The sequence below is a fragment of the Gavialis gangeticus genome, unplaced genomic scaffold, assembly GCF_001723915.1.
Source record: "Gavialis gangeticus isolate Ggan-Ray unplaced genomic scaffold, GavGan_comp1, whole genome shotgun sequence".
Lineage (NCBI taxonomy): Eukaryota > Metazoa > Chordata > Crocodylia > Gavialidae > Gavialis > Gavialis gangeticus.
This window is the reverse complement of record NW_017729032.1, coordinates 133,473,461-133,490,009: the sequence shown is the minus strand read 5'-3', so window position 1 is coordinate 133,490,009 and position 16,549 is coordinate 133,473,461.

Here is a 16,549-nt window from a genome sequence, read left to right as displayed (position 1 = left end):
ATGTGCCCTACACTGTACAAATATTATAATATCACTATTTCATTTTTGCACAATTACTATAAAGCTATGAAAATATTGAGAGCTCTTGATTTTAAAAAGAAAAAAACCAGTACTTGAAATGATCTTAGGGTTGGAATATTGAGTGACTGGCCATGTGAGTGTAAAATATTTTTACACTGTAAAATATTTTATTGAGTTTATTTCCTTTTGCTTGAAATTTAATTCTGCTTCCTATTTGTAGGTCTATGACTAGTGAGCACATTTACATGACTGTGAACCACTCTCTTATGAAAGATTGTGGCAACTCCATCACTTATGGAGGGGGGACAAGCCCAGCTGGGGATGCAGCCCAGTCTGGAGGGGAGGATTGCCCACCCCCTGGTAAACCCTGGTTGGGGTCTGGGGCCAGGGAGGGGGGTTAAACACCCCTTCCCCCACTATAACTTACTGCTGGCTACAACTGTGGACTACAAAACCTAGCGGCACCTGGAAGGAGGAAGAGGAAGTGATGAGCAACCCTGCAGGGTCCTGCTGCTGTAATTCTGGACTGCAAATCCCAGAGACCTTGGGGGCAGCAGGAAAAGGAAGTGAACACACAGCAAGAGAGCTGTGTTCTAGCACCCGCCAGCTTCTGGCCTGAGCCACTGCAGGCATGTGGCTGCATTTCCTGAATCAAAGGTAAATGTCTGGTCACTTCTGTTTCAATTTAATCTGTGCAGCTTAGACTAACTTGCAAAGACTGAATGGATTCTGCTTCAGGCTGTCTGACTGTCTGTACCTAGCCTTGCAGTTTGGAAGTCAAATGCATTATTTTTTAAGTAAAATTGAACTTATAACAATACTTGTTTGTTTTTCATATTTATTTACTTTGAGGGAAACCAGCTGGCATCAATGGCAAAGGGAATGTGTTTATTGGCCCATATTCATTTTTTCAGATATGTAAAAGTATATTACCTGATGTCCTACATGTAACTCTTAAACTTACAGCTTACTTTTCATCTGCTTCAGATGTATTCAGGAGCATAATGTCCATTATTGCGTTCAATTTATTTTTCATTTGAATATTCCCTTTTTGAAAATGCTGATACTTTTTTTTTTTTTTAGTTAAGGAATCCATGGACCTAATAGTATTGGATGCCAAACCAAAATTTGTATTTATTAAATAAGAATGATTAAAAGTAGTTTAACAAGGATCATCAAACCATTTCTTAGGTGGGGGAACAAAGATTGTTTCTTAATATTTTAAACCATGCACAAATAGTAATAACCCTTCCAAAACCAAGTGTTACAGACATTTCAGGTATATAGTAATTCTCTATGGAATACATAATTCACAAACCAGTGACTTCTTAAATGCGATCAATTTTTAATAAATGTTGATTCCACTGGTGTGACTACCGCAAGGATCAATATTTATTAACTGCATTGACAGACTGCAGATTTTAAAAATTAAGTAAAAAGGCAACAATAAGCTTTGAAGAAAGGAAGGAAACACCCATTGCCAAGATTTTGAATGGAGTCCCTTGACTCTAGTGAAACTATTACAATCCAGACTAATTGCTAGTATTGGACATGCAAGTGTACTTTTCTTTCTTCTTGCTTTATTCGTAGAGACTGAATGTTAATTAACTGCAAAAAGACTATAAATTCCCCACCCTTATTCCCCATCCCCGCCCCAGAAAATACACAGGACATTATTTAAATCTTGGATACATGTATTGTATCAACATGCTATACAAAAGTGGATGTTACAATCTTCTGCCCTAATCCTGTGAGGTTTTACACATATATTTAGGTTTATGGAATATTTTTATTGATATCACAATGCATATGGTTAAACCCTGGAATGCCTTTGCAAGGAACAAAGCTTTAGCTAGAACATTGCTTCTGGCATTTTTGGGAAATTCTTAATGATAACTACAATGTGTAAAGGTCCAGTGAGGTGCCTTACATCAGGTTTAACATTAATCACAAGGCTAATTCTTTATACTGAATATTTACCATATGTTATTTGACTGTGAATTTTAGGTGATGGGTTTTGTCTTTTACATCTAGGAATATTGTACTCTCCTTTTTCTATTATTATAAAACTTTTATTTCCTTGATATATACCCAGTCTACCCTGAGGTTATATTGGGACTCCCATAATCAGGGCCACTGTAGAAAACATAATTCCATGATTCTATTAATCAACTTTTAGATCCGGGCCCACTTTGAATAAAGGGTTAATGTAGCTACAGGGCACTCTTTTTCATTATGAAGATGGAATGTAGTATATGTATATGTGCACAAGCTGACATGGGGACCTATATTCCTATGTATAGTAACATATATGTGTATAAACTATAATATAATATAATATAATATACACGCATTCATGCATGCTACTATGTATAGAAACATAGGAACAAAGGACTGGAAGGGGCCTTTTAGGCCACTGAGTGCTTGGTTAGCCTGGGACTAAGTAATATGAATGATCTGCTTTGGGCTATAAGCTTCTGAACTACTACTGTGTCTGAACTATGTATTTAACTGTGTTTGTTTAAAAATAAAATTATTGGACATTAAACCTGTATATCCTATTTGCATAATTATACCTCAAAAGCCCATACCATTTCTCTTAAAATTTTTACAGTTACACATTGACCTGAATGAGGGGCAGAAAATTACTGTTATTTGACTCCTTCAAAAGAAAACACAATAAAATATATTGCCAGCAGCAAACTGGAAACTAGACTTGAGATGTATCTGATCATGACAAAAGGCAGTAGTCTAATTAAGCTATACTAGCCACCTTTCTTAGTCCTATGCCATTGAGTCTAGTCCTCTACATTTAACAACAAATGTTAAGGTAAGGAACCCCAATAATCACCACTTTAAATCCCACATAAAACTACAAGGTACATTAGTCAAAACACCACAACCACCTTATAATAAACAATAGGTTAAAGCAGGGGAAGTGAGGGCACTTTCAGTTCTCTGCCACTACAAGAATAGGTATTTCGTTGATATATATTTTTATATTGTATGTACATATAATATGTGAGCTCCTGAACACTCTCTTCAAACACCTGTTTCTTCAGGCATCCTCAAATCCAACTAAAAAAATGCAACATTGATGTTAACTTGTGGGAGACTATTGCCCAGGACTGTCTCCAAATGGAGCAAGAGTCTGCTGCAAGAATCTGAGTACCCTGAAACCTCACAACACAACGGGAGATGGAGAAGTGGGAGCAGCAGAAACAGAGTGTCACAGACCAGATCAGAATCCAGTGACACCTACTTCACATGGAAACACATGTCCAAGCTGCAGTAGAGTTTGTTGATCCTGGATAGGCCTCATCAGCCAACTTTGGACACACAGATAAAACAATCATGGAAGACAATCATCCTCGACTGTGAGAGATTGCCAACCCTCCCCCCCCATAATATAAAAGAGTATATGTATAATATATATAATACTTCCTTATATAATATATAGGTCACATTTGGTTAATATATGCTCAGAGGATCCTAGGAAAAGGGCAATGCTCCATAATATAGAAGAAGGGAAATTCAGATTGGAATCAAAGCAGTGCCAAAGGATGAATACAAAAGGTGTCCTAGGTTATACTCATAGCTACTTTTGGATGAAAGCACTATTTAGAAGATAAAAAGAATTGTGTGTTAAAATAATTATGACAAATGTTATGGGACAACTATGCCATGGGTGACCGGTGCCTCCTGAGTCTGGGGGGACACCCGATCACCGGCCTGGGGTGGGAGGGGTCCTCCAGCGGCCGATTGCCACCTGGGGGAGAGGGGTCTCCCAGTGGCCGATCACGGAGCTAGTGCACTTCTGGTTTTGCAGCTGGCGCTTCCAGGGGGTGCACAACTGCCAATGAACTATGCTGTTCTTGGAAGAATCACTCTCTGCCCCCTCATTCCTGTTCTCCACACACCGGATCCCAGAAATGAGGCCATCCAGTTGTTTTGCATTGGGGCTGAACTCATGTCAATAAACACACCTCCTGCAGCAGCACTGGACCTATTCAGCATTAGTCTAAGGCAACTACACTGCCTCAGTTTAAGCATTTAACATGTATAGGTTCAGAGAGAGCAGGTAAGGCTTGCTACATGGGGGTACTCTCAAGTATAATACAAAGGTGGCTCTCCATGCCTTTTCTTGACAAGTTATTTCTAGTACTAGTTTCCTCCTTTTGTAAACTTACTTTTCTATATCAACTTGCTGTTTAACATTAACACAGAAAAAATGTCCTTTTGCACGTCCCAAATTTCCTCCTGAAAGTCTCTATAGTTTATTTTAAGTGGGGCATACTTACTAAGAAGGCAGGCCCCTTCTCTTTGCAGCAGCAGGATGCTAGACTTTACTGTGATCTTACGTGTATTTCAGTGAGATTGTTTCTCAAAGACTAACAGGTAGTCAGTCTTGAGGCTGGAATGATCCATGTGACTGGAAGCTGTGCAGGAGTGGGAACATGGTGAGCTCTCTGCTGTGTTGGTGTTATGTGACCTCTTTGTAATAGGTTTAGGTATTGATCTTTAAGTGTTTATTCATTTTCAGGCTTTCCCAGAGCTGTCAAACTTAATCCGAATTAACAAGTGAAATTTGTTACTATTACCGCTATGATTTTTTCTTGTGTAAACACACCACGCCAGGATATTACTTTTGTTCAGATCCTTTTCCATGATCCTGCCTCCTGCCATGATCATTTTATGAAGTTTTCTTTCCTGTTACTGGCTCTGAGTAAAATAAATTGCTCTTTTATTCCTTCCCCATGTTGGGAATATATGCCTAAACCTACAGACATAAAGATTTCTGAGTTAATGTTCCTGTAGTGGCCTAAATGAGCTCTCCTGTAGCTGGGGAACATTCCCATTCCTATTGAGTTTTCTAAGCTACATATCAAAGCAAGGCTTTAGATCTGAGGCCTAATCCTGGCTGGTAGAACATATTGGCAAACCCATGGCCAGTAATGTGAACCAAGACAGAAACTGGTCATACAGATTCTTGCTCTTCTGAAAGGTTGCTTGCCAAGATGCCATTTCACAAGCCTTTCATGACAAGAGCTACAATGAAGTGCTAAGTACTATGATGTAAAAGCCAGTAAGTATGGTCTGCAAGAACGTTTGTGCACTTACGCCTCTGAACCCAAAACCAGCCCATGTGTTTTGCCTTCTGCACAGATTATTTTTATTTTTACCTTATTTAAGTTTATGCTTATACAATAATTTTCTTAATCTAAAAAAAAAAAAAAAGCAGCTTAAAGCTAGGTTTATTTAACACGGGGTTGGCACTATACCTCAAAGTGTAGATGAACTCCCTAAGGATGCATGTGGATCCAGGCCCCCTGTTGCTATCTCTGTCTTCTCTTAGTACAATAAAAGGAATCCTCATTTGGGGTGGAGTAGTTACATCAGAGGTCAGTGGGACTCATCCCAATGATAGATGTAAGAGCTGTCCGGAAGTAGCTGCAAGCAGATTGGGTGAAATTTGCCTCTGAGAATAACAGGCTGAGACCTGTCTTTCTGATGAGCTGTTCTGTCCTGTGCCAATTTGCTGTTCTGTTCTATTCTATTCTAGTTATTTCTTTGTGCACCTTTCATCAGTGTGATCATGCATATGGTGAATCTGTTGCTGTATGTCTGCCAAGCTGTGGAGCATTGACATCTTTGCAGGGGATTTATCAGGACTGGGTCTATCAGTTTTAACAGCAGAATTCAAGCAGCGCACACAGATTTAACTTCATCCACATTCTTGTCTTGCATTGATGAAATAATTAATTCTTCATTATTGGAATTTGGTTTTCCTACTTTCAAAAGAAGAGAAAGCTAATGAAAAACAGTCATAGAATAATTGGCAGTGCATTTTTCTGTCAATTATTATAAATTAGAATTTGTACTATGTATAGTGTGCAACCTAATTACTTAATTGCTCAAGAGATGTTCCAGCCTCTTGGGTAAATTATGTAAGTTTTTTTCTATTATTATTTATTTACCAGAGAGACCATAAAGGCTCTGAACCTTGCAGTCTCTTAGGTAATTTTTTTTACATAATTATGTACTTACTTGTGAAGCCACTGCAGGCTATCAGATAAGTAGTATTGTACTTATATTCTTCCTGTAATAACATATTTACCTAAGGGATCAGGAGAGCTCCAAAAGCATATGAGGGAAAGGATATAGTTATATTCTTAATTAATTTAAGGTCCAATCCTGCATATCATATTCCCTTGGGTAGTGCTCTTGGGAATAAAGACTACAGGCTTGAAATCCAGGTGGAAGTATGTTTTACCATAGATCTTAAATTTGGTTCATTATGACATTAAGCTGTGTCCTAGGTTCCCTTCCAGATGCAGGTATTGTATCACCTTGCAAATTAAAATGAGCTCTGTAATACAATTACAATGAAGTACATGGCAATTGGCTGTATCACCATGAGAGAACAGAGAAAAAAGAGCATTCACCTAGGCTGAAGCAGACAGATGAAAACAATAGTTAGAAGACTGCAAGTAAGTGTTGGAGTAGCAACACATGTAAATATGGCAAAAAGTAGATTTTAGTACTGTAGGACTGAGATTAAGAAATAAAATCTCAGCCCTTCCATCTGTACTTAGTGATTTCAGCATGACCATTTGTGTGAGTAAGGGTCACTCATACGAGAAATAACCTTGTAGAATCAGGCTGTAAGTGATCAAGGAATACTTTGAAACGTAAAAAAAGAAAATGACCAAATCAAGAAGTAAAGCTTAAAGAGGCAGAGGCCCTTCACAGTTGGAAGAGTTTATCAGTATTGCACCAGCAGTATTAAGGTGGGCAAAAGTTATACTCAAATATTTCTGAAATGTCACATTGTAGCAGATTTCTCTATGTGCACTATAAAACTGCATACTTCAAACAGGACATTTATACATGTGCTTTGGGTTGGGTGGGAATGCTTTAATTAGAATGGCTCTGAGACCCACTCTAATTAAAGCACCCAGAGTGTCTCATGTATCAGCATCCTTGCACTGAAAAATGGCAGTGGGGGCAATTTAACTAAAGCACCCCCCACCATTTTTCAGTGCGGGGGCACTGATACATGAGATGCTGGAGTCTGCTGGAGCATGGTACTTACCATGCTCCAGCAGACGTGATTAATCGAGTCTGTTCTGACATGTTGTAATTACAGCACTATGGAGGAGCCTTGTTGCTCATGTGTAGGTACCCAGAGATCTTCAGTGTCATCAGCATAAACCTATTGTTTTTATCTGCTTTGGTACATTAAGAAGTTAATAGGAAGAGGTAAATTGTGGTTGTGCTTTATTCAATTTTAAAACATTATTATTTGCAAGTCAGAATACCTCAAAAAATGTCAAGGGAGATGTCCTGACTAATTCCATAGCCTTTATGTCTATAAATAGTCACGAGGGCTGAATCCACAAAGATATTTAGAGATTGTAGTGCCTAACTCATAGAGGCCCTATGACTCCGTGGAGCCCTCAACCCTAAATTTAGCTGCTCAATAGTTTGTTCCCCAATCAATGCATGGGCAGATAAGTATCTTAAAATGGGATCCACACATCCATCAACCTGAATGCTGAGGGGCGATGTCTAATCTGTGGCCTGGAGTCAGACGCCTTGCTGCATTCTCCTGTATCTTCTTGTGGAGCTAGATACTTAAGTTACTTCCAGTGGCGATGTGTAGGGAGTGCGCAGGGGTACATGTGCACCCCTTGAGTGCACTGGTGCACTCCCTGACTGGCCAAGCTCACTGCTTAGGTGATGGGCGGTGGGGTGGGGGACAGGTGGGAGTGCCAGTACCCCCTCTGCAAGCACTGACCGATCACTGCAGCTGCTCCTGGAAGTGGCCGCAGTGTCCCGGCCAGCAAAATTGGCCATGGGGGGACCCCCCACTCCGGTCAGCGGGACTAAGGCAGCACCAGTTGCCCATGATTATGTGGGCCAGAAAAAAGCCAGAGAACAGAGAGGTTTGGCAGTATCCTCTTTCTTCAGGGGGTAAGTATTTAGAGAACTCACCTAGGTTGGAGAAGATCCAGGTTGAAATCCATTGTCTTCTGCCTGATTGGAGCCAAAGGGTCTTATATTTCACACCTGAAGGCTCCAACCACTAAGCAAAAGAACACATGGGTTGAATTTCTTTCTACTTCTCCTGCTGAAGCTTTTTCACTTTGCATAAAATATCAGTGTAGGGACTGGACCATGGATCTCCTAACTGAGTGCCTTAACCACAAGGCTTTTGAGTCTGTTTCTTTCATTTATTGAAATGTTAACATTTTAGTCAATGTAGGTTGAAGGAACCCAGTGCACCAGAGAGGTGAATACAAATCTCCTCTCCAAATTAAGTTGAAGAGAAGGAATTTGAACTTGGGTTTCCTACATTGTAGTTTTGAGAGCTCTAGCTACATGACTGGTGAGTATAAGTGGGTCTCCTCTTGCTTCTGTTCGTCTCTTCTGAGGGTTAGGTATACTCTGCAGATTGAGCCCTGCATACAGCACCCAAAAGGAAATGCCTGCTTTGCGGTCTTTAATTGGGTTTAGGTGGAAGTTAGGACTATAATTTAGCTACCAGAGCATTCTATTGAATAGAACTTAAGCATCTATGGATTTCAGGCCCTTTTATGCTAGGTACAGACTTTTACCAGTATAAGTGATTGGAAACTGGTCTATACCTGTAACAGAAGCTTGGCATACAAATATAATGGTGGAACCTGGTCTAAGATTTTCATTCCTTGCCCCGCTGCTCCCCCTACAATAGCAGTATGTGTGTTTTGTTCACTACCAATCTATACTAGGCTACTTACAGAAAACCACATAACTTAGATCAATCCTGCCTTGGGGTTTTTAAATGTCTGTACTTATCTTTGGTGGTAGATGGTAACTTAAGGGAGGAGAGGCCTGAAAATTCAGTGGTACCAAAATGTTAGTCTTAGTCATTTAAAGTGATAAGTTAGATGTCTGAAGGCACGGGCACTTGATGCCATGTTTCAGGTGCTTCCTGATAACTGCTTGCATGCATGATTTTACCATGTGGTAAATGACAACAGACATACATCAGCATAATTTTGACTGCAAGGAGCTAAGCTACCACAGATTTATTGTAGTGGAAGAGCATGCACATGGACAGTTATTGAAGAGTTGCTTGTTCATGTGCTTATGCCCTAAGGAGTTTTATGGGCTTATCACACTGGAAGGTTTCACATGCATGAACCAGGCTCTGAGTCCATGGACAAATCTGATGTTTTAAAAATAATGTGTTTCTTTAGTTATCTGAAACATTTTGTAACTAACAATAAACACTTTTTCATGGTTGGTTACCTCAAAAATGGCTGAATTATTTTTCTGCATCATTCTGAAAAAGTTGTCCCTGAACTAAAAAATTTCAGACCTAAATGGTATTTTTTCTCTTAGAAAGTCACAAGTGCCAGTAAATAAGAGTTTAGTTGTAATGAATGTGTCTTCTCAACCTTAACTGTAGTGTCAATAGATCAATGACATAATAGTAAGTCAGAGATAACTGAATTTCAGTGTATGTCTGGAGGGGGTGGGTAGTTTACCCTATTAGGGTTATAGCTATATTATGAAAAGAGGAAATTAAAGGCTCTAACCAAAAATAGTTAAGATGCTTAATGTGACAGAAACTAATAATAAGGAAATTCACGGTTCAGCTGCCCTCTAAGACACAATGGGGGCACATAAAGGAAGTGGTTAAGGAGACACCCCATTGAGTCTAGATATTAGAATTCCTCCTTAACTGTAAATTTCCATGTTTTTTATTAGCTTAGATTACAATTGGAACAAAACCTCTTTCAGATTGTGAATTTCCTTTGTTTTTGTTCCTTTAAAACAACCAAACCCGCCCCCACCAGAGAAGAACACTAAACCTTGTTTGTGCCATCAGTAGTCTCATATTTTAGTTCACTGCATTCAATGGCACTATAAAATATATGTTAATTGCTGGTCTATCCTGACTAGTATGTTAGTATCTATATATTTAACAATAATAATTAGAACCTACACTGGCATAGCATCTTCCCTTGCGAGGTCATCTCTTACAAATATTAATGAGTTTATTTTCACAATTTCCCTGGGAATGTAGTAAAGTACCATCAACTCCTTTTTTTACAGCTGGGAGAAACTAGAGCATAGGAAGCTTAATTAACTTGATAAAAGCTAAACAGGCAGCCTGTGGCAGATCAAAGAACAGGACACATATTTTTGGATTCCAATCCTTCACAACAAAACCATTCTTCTTTACTGAGGCAGAACTACTCTGGATTAAAAAAAAGTAAATAAAATAATTAAAATCTTGTTTGAAACTGTCTCTCTACATGCAATATTGCTGAGGGTTAAAAAAGAAAGTTAAATCAGCTTGATCAAAAATGCTCCAAATTCTAGTCTTTCTTGTTTTGTCCAGCAATATAAGCAGAAGTATCAAAACCTATGGCTGTTGTCACTGTATTTTTCTCCTAGCCAAAAGAAGATCATTAGCATTGGATCCAAGTTGTAAAATACAAACTGCAGATCCTATTCCAAATTTCAGGGATTTGGATTTAGGCCCATCTCTAAAGTAAATATTGGAAATCTTGCAAAAAAAATCCTGCATTTTAGTATTTCCAGTATAAAGAGTTTTGGATATGTTTAGATATAATCCTTGGAAAAGCACCCAATCTTTTGGAATCATAAGTGAACCCAACTGAAAAACCTTTTGGTATCTGTGCATCTCTAATTATGTCTGGGGATATTTTCTGTAAATTGGAGGATATTGCCACTTGGGGGAAGAAGCAAGAAAAAGAGAGCAGAGAAGGGTGGAGGGAACACAGGGGTTACCAAATGCCATGGAACCATCATGTTTTAATTGTATGTGAGTCTGAAAACAAGAGATACTGTAGAATAATACTTTGCACTCCTCTGAATACAATGTAATGTAAAATTATACTGGGCATCTCTACTGGCATGTGAAGAGGGAATGACAGAACTGATGATTATTATTGTACAGTTGCAGTTACCTAATCCATGTGTTCAACTGCCATTTTGTCTACAGCGATGCAGAATCACAAAACTGGCATGCCCTTCTCTTGCAGTTATATCTTTGGCAAAAATGTCAGAAAATTAGGCCCAGATTAGCTACTATACGAATTCTATTTAAGGCTGTGTTGAAAGCTAAAATAAAAAGAAATAGGATCACCCTGTTTTCACAGTCTGCGTATGACATTTCCAGAAGGAATATAGCACTGATGGCATTAAACAGAAGAACTAACAGAATAATTTGACCTTATTTGATTTCTTTCTTTTTTTAATGACATATTTAAAGGCCAATTGATTTTGAGGGGTTTATATTTATGTGTAAACAAAGTGTTCTTTATAAATTGGGCCTTATTTTTTTTGTCTCAGGAATGTAATGGCGCATGTATCCGCATCTATATCTATCTAATCTTTATGTAGGCAGAAATGCACAGAAGATACATCATGTATTCATCTTCTAGAACAATGTATTTATTTATCTTCTAGAATGATGTAGCATCACTGCTCCAGTTAAAATGTGTTGCTTAAATGTACTATTTTCCAGTGATATGAAATTAGAAATAATTTAACCTTCAGAGAAATGTAATTGAAAACTGCCACTGTGCTTGCTGTTTCCCAGTTGGATTCCCCTCCATTGATATATGTGTACAAATTGCATGCTTCTTTGTCCAGTGTCCAATGGCAGATAAACCTCCAGGAGAGGGCATATAACACATGAGGTGATTGATATCGATTAACATCTAGATTTTTATAACCTGAACACAATATTACAGGGAAACAGCCAGCCGTAACCACTCAAAATACACAAGCAATGAAAAACTTTTCTGCTCTGGCTCTCAATTTCTTTCCTCACAGCTACTTTCTCAGTGACTGCTGGTGATTAATGGACTCTTTAGTTGTAGGTCATCATTTCACTAATGTGATAGTAGGTATCTTTCCCAGAATGCTTTTCTGGTAGGTGTCCCTTTAAATCAGGGTAAGGCAGAATTGGCAAATCCAAGGTTGCCTTATACTCACTACTACAAGCTGAAATTTCCTCCTTTGGCAGTTAAATATGATTTTAGCTTTTATTATGTTTGCTGCTTGTCAGTCTCAGCAAATATTCTGTCCTCATATGCCTTTATTTAAAAAATAAGCTGCTTTTCTCAGTTTTTTTTCCTAGCTCATATAAGACAAAATACTTTTAAGTTCTGTCAGTGCAAAGCATTCATGTATAATGAGTCAGGTCTGCTAAAGTGAATAAATGGACTAAATTAAATATAATATGATAATTTTAAATAATACATGTGGGGGTGGGGTGTTTTCTCTGTTTTTGAAGTTTAAGGATGTACATTTGCAAAGCTTTCTCATAAAGTAGCAGGGTCAGAAATGTTATATTTGAGAAGCAAACAACACTTCAGAAAAATCACCTGACTCCAGTATCTGAACCTTTAAGTAAGACATTTAATATTTTGGGGATTTGCAGTAGAATCATAAAAGTTAGCAACACTGTTCTTGATTTTGGGGGAGTTGTACCATTTTCTCCTGATACGCCAGAACAACTACTAACTAGCACTGAGCAAGTTGGGCTTTTCTGGGCTGCAATTAACATTCCTTGTCATGCTAAGGAGCAATAACCTCAATCCTAGTATCTCATTCAGCAGTTACATAGAGCTGTGGTGCAGTGTTTTGATTTCTTCGAAACAAGTTTTCAGCCCACTTACAAAGCAGCACTCTTTAGAATTCAAATTTAAAATTTCTGCTTCCCCTAAGCTTGGAATACCTTGAAATATTTTATGAGCAGATCTCTGGCTCTAGGGTTCAGGACGTAGTTCCTTTTCTAACATTTAACTTTTTGGAGATTGCCTGTTTTCACTGAACTTCTTTCCCAGCTTGTTTTTCTGATAGCTTACTCTTTACTTTTGAAATGCAGGGAGATGTAAATTATGGCCATTCTTTGTCTCTAACTGCCTCAAGTTGTATCATTCTGCTTTCCTGTTAAGAATTCTTAACTGCTGTGATAAAATATCTTTATTTTCTATTCCTGACAGGGTAGCACATCCCTTCCTAACCTTCCTTATCTTCTCTGAGGTCTCTACTAGCCAAGTACAGGGCTCTTCAGCATAATCCATTCTACTTGACTTATTTCCTGTTAATGCACTGCAAGTTATTTGTTGCTTCTTATACCAGTGTCTAGAATGGCATCTATAGGCTAGATCCTACTCCCACCTATTAGGCACCTAACTCAGATGCCTGCATTTGATCCTATGCCATCCTTCTTGAATCCCCAAATATCCATTCATGCACCTATTTTTGTAACATACTGCCATTTTAAGCTTAAAACTAAGGGCCTTGTTATATAGTCATTTAAGGTTCCTGGGGCCCTTAACCCCTAGATTATCCACACATTAACACCTAGAACTAGTTTTAAGCACATTTTAGGCAATTTAAAGTAATGCCACTCCAGGACAGGTTTACCTCTGATTCATATTACACAGCTTTTGTTCCATTAACTCTCCTCCGACGAGCTGCCCAAGTTGCAGTCCTCCAACATCCCAGTATTCAGTATCCCCTCTCCCACCCTCCTGTTCTGTGTGATCAAACTTTCCATCCCCTGAACTCTACTGCTCAGGGGGACAGTTCTGGCACCAAGCCAACTCCCCTTCTTGCCCTCAGTGGTATGACCTTCCCACCCCCACAGGTGCAACCCTGTGCAAACATCCTGCAGAGCACCAGGTCACAAGTCATGGACAGGTCCCAGAGTGGGGTTTAGAGGGGGTGAGGGGAACAAGGCAGGGGCCGGATCAGGTCTGCATGAGCTGGGACTTCCTTCCCAGGCAGGGGCAGTAGCTCCCCCAAGAGCACCTTCCCTCACCACCCCCACCTCACAGCCACCTGGGTAAGCACAATCAGCACTCCTCACACCCTAATCTCAAATCTCAATTTATTACAACATGAGACCTTCTTTAATTTACTTCCTCTTGATTTCTTTTTAAATTCTTTTTTTTTTTTTTTGGTAGGGAATAGTTAGAGAAGGTTTTTAGCCTTAACGTGCAACTGTGCCAAACTCAAGTTTGGGCAGCTCAAAGTATAATGTATAACGAGACCCTAAGTACCACAAAAGCAGTGAGGAAGAGGAGGACATATCCAACTTTTTCATTAGCAGGTTTTCGTTAATCGGCTTGAACAGGGTAGAATAGAGTGGCCCCAAATGTCTTTATATAGATCAGTTTTAAGAGGGTAGCCTTCCTCTATACCTCAAAAAAGCAGGGGGAAATTATGATCATTATTGCCGTAGTGCTGTTTTTCTTCAATTTTTATGAAATCTTCAGTGAGATGTTATAAAACAGCAACCTTACAAAGGATACCAAAAATTAGTGATAAGACAGAGTCACTTTTATGGCTCTTATTAATGCACTTCCCATTTTGAAGATGGTGAAATAATCATTCCTTGTCTCCATGTTGATAGTTTATTTTAAAAACACTATATATTTTAAATCTGTTAGTATATTTTGAACATGAAAGTCAGACATTTTTTAAATTGCAAATTTCTCAATGATTTGTATGTAGATATGCAAAATGGTATCTTAATAATCAGAAACTAATCAGTGGAATTTAAAAGGTTTTAGTGGTTTATTTCCATCTCAATGTAATTCGCCAACTAAAGGCAAATAAATAGGTTAATAAATCTTCTTAAATTTCACTTGAGCTGAAATATAGATTATGTAACAGCTCAGTTTTGCTAATTAAGTTAAGGGATACAAAACTATTCTACTTTTACTCACAACAAAAACAAAGAATAGGTTATAACATCTATTTTTAAACAAATTACAATTTTTTTAATTTAACTTTGTACTTTGCTTGGAACAGGATTATATGGACTCTGATCCTATAAATGATCTCACATATGCTTAACTTTACATATGTGAATAATACCACAGAAATCAGATGTATGAAGTTAGTCATAGTGGCAACTGTTTGCAAAATTGAAGCCAGAGTAAATTTACAGATTGCAGTGGAGAAAAATTTTGAACTAGATCCTGAAAGCTTTAATTTGGCAGAGCTCCAGTTGGTGTATATAGAATTCCTGCCTAATTAAGAGCTGCATTATAGGATGCTTGCTTTTTTCACAAGAAAATAAACAGCCTATAGCTCCAAGTCCATCATTGTGGAGTTTTGTTAATTTGCTTGCTTGTTTTTATTTTGTTTGGTCATACAAAAGCATATATGTATATGTCTATGTCTATGTCTGTGTGTGTGTGTGTGTGTGTGTGTGTGTGTATTCTCTATCTATTAGGCTTTTACTTGGAACAAAAACAAAGGATAGATTACAACATCTACTTTAAAATAAATTATTATTAGTTTTTATTTAACTTTGTACTTTGCTTGTATATAGTGCACACATACATATGACTGTGTGGTTTGCATGACCGAACAGAACTGTAAAGTTGGTAGGTTTTACTCAATGTTGGTAGAACTCTGTCAGTTGCCTCTATTAATGCAGCTTAATAAAAGAGAAAAGCTGTCTATAAGATGCACCAACACCAGTTTGGCTTTGGAACTTTGTTTGCCTGTTGCTCTAATTATGGATACTGAATGCAATGAACATTTTCTGTTTTCTACATCAGGATAAAATTGGAGACCTTTCAGATTACCATTACCATTACCATTGTTGTTGTTGTCATCACTGATAATAACAAGAATTGCAAAAGGGTAAGAGAATGAGAGACAACTCTGGAAATGCCAATTAGCTGGGGTACTTACCTCCTATGCGGGAACCAGATTGAGGTCTTTATTGTGCTTGCTTTTTTTTGTTTTGTGTTGTTTTTGTTTTCCTTCCCCTCTTCCTCCTACCTTTGGCTTTTATAATCAAAACCTAAGAAACATTTCCAAGGAAAGTTTTGTCCAAGCTGATATGTTTCTGTAAAACGTTTTAGGGTTGATTAATTAGATTTTCCAATTAGAAAACTTTTAATTAAAATACTGCCAATCAAATCTGTTGCTGCAACTTTGTATAATAAACTCTTGGCCTTGGACTTTATGTGTGTGTATATAGGGTAAGTCAGAAAATATTTAGTTTGATTATTCCTGATAGTGGAGAATCCTCTCACTTCTTAAGTGGTACTTTTTATTTTTAAATCATTTTAATATGAAATTTTGCAGCCTACTTTTATAACATGGCTTAGGCTCATAGTTTCATAGTTGGTAGGGTCAGAAGGGGCCTGAGCAGATCATTGAGTCCAACCTCCTGCCATGGCAGGAAAGAGTACTGGGGTCAAATGACCCCAGCAAGCTGTTCATCTAGCCTCCTCTTAAAGACCCCCAGGGTAGGAGCCAGCACCACTTCTCTTGGAAGCTGGTTCCAGATCCTAGCCACCCTGACAGTGAAGTAGCGCCTCCTGATATCTAGCCTAAATCTACCCTCTGCCAGCTTGTGCCTTGTCACTCCTGGTAGTGCTCAGGGGAACAGAGACTCCCCCAGTGCCTGCTGGTCCCCTGTGACTAGTTTGTAACAGGCCACTAGATCCCCCCTCAGCCTTCTCTT